This window comes from Pleurodeles waltl, chromosome 6 (genome assembly GCF_031143425.1).
Source record: "Pleurodeles waltl isolate 20211129_DDA chromosome 6, aPleWal1.hap1.20221129, whole genome shotgun sequence".
Classification (NCBI taxonomy): Eukaryota; Metazoa; Chordata; class Amphibia; order Caudata; family Salamandridae; genus Pleurodeles; species Pleurodeles waltl.
The window spans coordinates 1,522,856,370-1,522,862,369 of record NC_090445.1 but is presented as its reverse complement, the minus strand read 5'-3'; the positions used below and the strand labels follow the sequence as shown (position 1 = coordinate 1,522,862,369).

At 46.9% G+C, this 6,000-nt stretch overlaps 1 long non-coding RNA gene across 1 annotated transcript in view; it reads right to left on the bottom strand.

The window, feature by feature from the left end:
- Positions 1-503: 503 nt before the first annotated feature.
- LOC138301038 (uncharacterized) overlaps positions 504-6,000 on the bottom strand; it is a 65,044-nt gene continuing 59,547 nt past the window's right edge. Inside the window, exon 2 of the long non-coding RNA XR_011205054.1 lies at positions 504-778. This is a non-coding gene — a long non-coding RNA (uncharacterized lncRNA). The remainder of the gene's footprint in view (positions 779-6,000) is intronic.

The following is a 6,000-nucleotide window of genomic DNA, read 5'->3' as shown; positions in this document are numbered from 1 at the left end:
CTCTCAAGGCTTACCTGACCAGAACAATACAGGAACCTGAGCAGACAAAAAAAGGTTGTTTTCTGGGCTCCTTGCCCTTATATTAGTATGGTGTAATTGGAGGATAAGAGAGGGGGGGGGGAGTTTCAGGGGGACTTTTTGATTGGACCTGGCTATGGCACGTGGGCCTGGGTAGAGGTGAAATACCTCATTTAGAAAGAGAAAAAGGGTTGAGGAGGGAATGACCTTCATTCCCCTGTTCTGAAGACAGTCTCCAGCTATATCACATCCTTATCGCACTTGTGCCAGATTCACATCTTTACTTTATATTTTCGTGGCAGTGAGAAAAATCTCCAATTTTCTCACCTGTCTGTTACAGTCCAGCTGATGACTCAAACCACCATAACCGTTACAGAGCCCATTGAAGACATCCTTTTTCACTTCACCAACCTATTATATAATACAATAAATTCTAGGTAACGGATCAAGAATTTTCAATTCTATTAATGACACGGAGGCGAGGATTATGCTTCTCTTCCTTTACTGAATCAAACACAGCAGCCAAAGAGTTAAAACATTAAAACTACAACTCCCATAAACATTTGTAGTCCAGGATGCCCAATCCCAGGCAAGCCTCAGCTATAGGTGTCACCATAACAACGGAACTTCTTCTTTCTTTGCGAAGACGAACCAACTCCCGGTCTTAAAACTCACAGCGGAACATGTAAACGAAAACCCCCAGGCAATAGAACTCCGACCTCCAGGAAGAAAGGTATTCATTCGCCTTTAGTTACTGCACCTAAAGAAAAAGAACAAACCAGTAGTGCTCTTGGAAAACCAAAAGTCTCAAGGGGGGAAAAAACATGAAACATATGTCATTGTTACAATATGCTTTTGAATACAATAATGTTAATCATCATTACAAACTTGTAATCTTTACGGGTGAGATAATCCTCGCCTCCGTGTCCTTAATAGAATTGAAAATTCTTGATGCGTTAGCTAGTATTTTTTTTTATTCTATGTCAGGAATGGAGGCTTCGGATTATGCTAGTTTAAAGCTGATTTACCACCGTAGAAGCTATGTCAACAATAGGTTTATGATAAAAAACTTTAAACGTATTGTCCGAAGACCAATCCGCCGCTGCCATAATGTCTTACAGTCTGGAACCCGCTCCAAAGGATTTAGAAGCCATGGCTCCCCGAATGGAGCGAGCCCCAAACATAGAGGTATCAATGCCTGCTTCTCCCAACAACCACTTAACCCACCTGGCCAAAGTGGCCGCAGAGACAGGCCCAAAAGGCTTTTGCAACGAAACCAACAGTTGGCCTCCTGTGTCCCTGCGAGACTCTCTCGTACAACTCTCATAAGCTTTCAAACATTTTACGACACACAATTTTTGATTATGCGGAAAAGCAGGGTAAGAAATACATCTAGATGCAGTTTTTGTACGTTTTGAAATTGAGAAAGAAACTCCCATAGGAGTGAATACTCTACCTGTGAAATCCAAAGCTTTAACGTCCGAAACACGTCTGCACGAGATAAGGCTAACAGAACCATTAATTTAGCGGACAATTGTTTACGCGACAAGTCGTCGTTACAAGGCCACGTTTTAAGAAAATTAAGAACAATATTAACATCCCACAAAACCGAATATAGAGCCTGAGGGGGATTACCCATCCAAATACCCTGAAGAATTTTAGAAATTAAAGGATGCTCACCCACGGGCCTACCATCCACATGGGGGTGACCCGCCGAAATAGCAGACCTAAAGCTATTAACCGTCCTGTAAGCGAGACCCTGCAAAGCCAATTCAGAGAGAAAATTAGCAATCATGGAAATCTGGACCCCCAAGGGATCAATACTCCGTTCACTGCATCCATCTCTTCCAGGATGCCTCGTATCGCTTGTGGGTGGAAGGAGCCCAAGATTGGGACAAAAAGAACAAAGCTTCCCCTGAAACTCCCGGCACTTGCCAACGTCTCCTGAAAGTCTCCATGCCATGAGACTCAGTTGATTCTGGATCACCAGCGGGTGAGGGACCCCCCAAGGGGTCCAGAAGAAAAGACGGGAACAATGGCAGAAGAACTGGGGATGCACACGTTAGTGACATCGCTACCGGAAACCAAGCCTGAGCTTTCGAAAGTGGTGTCACTAAAATGATGTCGGCCAATTGCCTCTTTACTTGAGCAAGGACCCTCTGAATCATTGAAAAGGGGAGAAAGGCATAGAGAAGATGTTGCGACCAATCCTGAAGAAAAGCGTCCGTTCCCATTGCCAACGGATCCGGTCTCCAACTGTAAAAGTTTGGCAGCTAAGCATTGAGACGGGATGCAAACAAATCCGTCACACAGGGACCCCATCTCTTTGAGAGGTTCTGAAAAATAGTGCTTTGCAGCATCCAATCGCTGCTGTCTTTCAAGAAACGTGAATTCCAGTCCACTACCACATTGGAGCGCCCCAGAAGGTATTCCGCTATCACATGAATCTGATTCTGAAGGCAAAAATGCCAAAACTCTCTGGCTATCTCCGCCAACAGATGAGATCTGGTTCTCCCCAGTCGATTGATGTATCTCATCGCCGAGATATTGTCCATTCTCAAAAGAATGCAACAACTGGCTTTGTTGGGGGACAGCGACCAGATCGCAAAAGATCCCGCTAGGAGCTCAAAACAATTGATATGAAGTCTCAACTCCTCCATGGACCACCGTCCTCCCATCTCCACCGAGCCACAACGAGCTCCCCAGCCCCAACGGCTGGCATCCGACTCTCTGACCATCTCCAGTAAGGAGGCGAAAATGGCTCTGCCATTCCACGCTTCCATGTGAGTCAGCCACCAAACGATCTCTGTCTTGGCTTCCTCTGACAGCGGAATCTGGTCCGAATAGGACAGTATCCTGTGCAAATGCAAAATCTTGAGACGTTGAAGGTCTCTGTAATGTAACGGGCCCGGAAAAATCGCCTGAATGGAGAAGGCCAGAAGCCCCACCAACCGGGCAAAAATACGCAAGGATATAGTCGGAGAGGCAAGGGCTTCCTGTAACTCTTTCTTGATAGCAGTACGCTTTGCCAGGGGTAACCTCTGTTGCGCTAGAACTGAATCTTCTTGAAAACCTAAGAATTCTATACACTGCGTTGGAGATGTCACAGACTTCTCGCTGTTGATTAGGAAACCTAGGTCTTGAAGGATCTGAATTGTCCAAGAGAGATGCCACAGGACTAACTCCCTGGACTGAGCTATGATCAAAAGATCGTCGAGATAAATAATGAGGCGCACGCCTCGTTCTCGAAAGAACTGGGCCACCGGACGGAGAAGTTTCGTGAAACACCACGGGGCGGATGAAAGGCAAAAGGGGAGGACTTTGAACTCTAACCATTGGTGCCTCCATTGGAACTGAATAAGACGCCGATGCGGGGCGAAAATTGGGACTGACAGATAAGCGTCTTTTAGGTCTAAACGCACTAGCCAATCTTTTTCTTGAAGGAGATCGCGTAACATGTGGATACCCTCCATCTTGAAATGACAGTAGACTATCCATTGGTTGAAGTCTCTCAGATTCAACACTAGCTAAAAGCCCTTCTCTTTTTTTGGAACGAGAAGAATAGTACAGACAAAACCGTTTAACAGCGGGGACAATCGCCTCCTTGAGGAGGAGGCTGTCGATTTCTGCGTCTATAAAACTGCTTTCTGCTAGGGAAAAATGGAGAGGGAGAGGAGGATGACTCTGGAACGGTCTGAGTAAAAGTCTAACCTGTAGCCCCTGACTGTCTGAAGAACCCAAGAGTCTTGAGAGATACGGGCCCATGCTTGAGCGTGACGCTCCAATCTTCCCCCAAGAATCACTTCCGAAAAATGAATAATTCTCACCTGAATTATTGGAATCTTGAGAGCGCTCGGCTCCTCGTCCTCTGAAGCCGCGGCCACGGCCTCTTCTATCTCTGGGAGGGTATAATCCGGAGGATTGATAGTATCCTTGACCTCTAGGGGCGTAGTTGGGGGAGGTCTGCTGGAAACCACGGCCTGACGCTCGACCTCGGTAACGTCCGGCCCTGGTAAAAAGGCCACCTGTGAACATCTGCTTCATGGAGGACTGGGCTTTGTCAAGGGCCGTAAAAGTAGAGACATATTTACCCAAATCTTTAACGTATTTCTCTCCGAACAGGGGAACATTGGCCAAGGGGCCCGCCTCAGAGGGAGCAAGTTCCGACAATTTTGGATCGATTCGCATAAGAAACGATTTCCTGCGTTCAGTAGACATGGCGCAGTTTGTGTTTCCGAGAAGGCAAATGGCTCTTTGGGCCCATTCCATTACAGTTTGAGGGTCAAGAATAGTGTTAGTTTCTTTAGCCTGAACTGCCAACTCAAGGATTTTAGTAATGGCACCGGACAGATCCAGCATCTTGTCTTGACATCCCTTCTAGGCGCGGTCAAGTCCTTTTTTGGGATCTTTGGTAAACGTTTTTTAAGAAGTTGCAACACTGGGATCCAGCTCCGGAGTGTCAGCCACATTGCCCTGCAGAGAGGGTCGAGGGCATTCCAATCGGAGAGTGCTACGAATATCTTTATTGAAGCCCTTGCGTAACCTATCTTGTACGTAATGGGCCACCTCAGCACAAGGCACCCAGTCCGTGGATCTGGGATGAACAATGTTCTCTGGATCGAAAAGTAAGTTCCCATGAGGGGTAACTTCGTCCGCAGAATAATGTTTGGCTTTCCGTTTGCCCCCTATTTTGGGTTCAGAAATATCTGAATCTGAGTGGGAATCAGATGATTGTGAAAACTCTCTAGGTGCCCCCGAAGGGAAAATGACATTTTCAGAGGGTGGTTGAAGGTCTGAACTATATTCGTGATCATTGATCACCGCCGATGCCATCTGGGCCAGAATCTCTGCTAAAGACAGCGGATTCAAAGAACCCTTACTGGACAAACCAGCCTCTCTGGGTGAAGGCTTTCTGGCCCCTGATCCAGTGGGAATAGGCCCCATCAATTCTCTCCGTCCATATCGGACCAAAGGTACAGTAAACGGTTTCAGGGCCCTAATCAAGGCCTGGTTAACAGAATCCTGAACATGGTGCCCAAGAGCCTGAACCAATCTCTCCTCCATCTGTTCAGGTACAGGTGCTTCAACCTCCTCCTGATAGTACTCTTCATCCCAGCAAAATAAGCCATGGCAGGAGACAAACAGAGTTCAAGGGGGGATGAAACCCCGGCAGGTAAATCACCAGTTTATTTATGGAGTCTAAAATAGACCTCAAAATCGGCCAAATCTAGTGGAGGGAAAACCTGCTGACCTCCTAGGCCAAGCCTTCAACGTTTATTCACCCTGTCGGTCGTTCTGGGGGCAGAATGTGCTTTTTCTCTTCACTCGCGTGCAGCACGAGCCAGGATTCTGAAGAAAAACCCCAGCTCCAACTCCTGCCGGTGCGAAGGAACCAAAAGCTAGAAATAGAGAGCAGACTGCTCTCTCCTAAGAGCCAGTGCCAGCTCGGTCTCCAGGGAGACCGGTAACTCTGCACTGAAGCCTTGCCGCGGGAACATCAAAGAAAACCGCGCAGCCGGCATGAAAGCAGTGCAACATGCAGCGCGCGATCGGAGGCAGCCAAATAAGCCTCCGACCGCGCATCGAACATCAAAGGCGAGTGGTTCAAAAGACCGCCGCCTCCTCTGGCGCCGTTCAGCCCCGCTCCCGCTCCACAGGCCGTTAACACCAATTAAATTACAATACTTTACACCAAGCATAAAAGTTAGTAAAGAGAAAACAGGACTTAACTTCGGCTGCGCAGCAGCAAAGAAAGAGGAAGTTCAGTTTTTATGGTGACACTTATAGCTGAGGCTTGCCTGGGATTGGGCAGCCTGGACTACAAATGTTTATGGGAGTTGTAGTTTTAATGTTTTAACTCTTTGGCTGCTGTGTTTGATTCAGTAAAGGAAGAGAAGCATAATCCGAAGCCTCCGTTCCAGACATAGAATCAATATTCAAAATAATACATCTTTATTTTTACCTTTAAATCGAAATACTTTT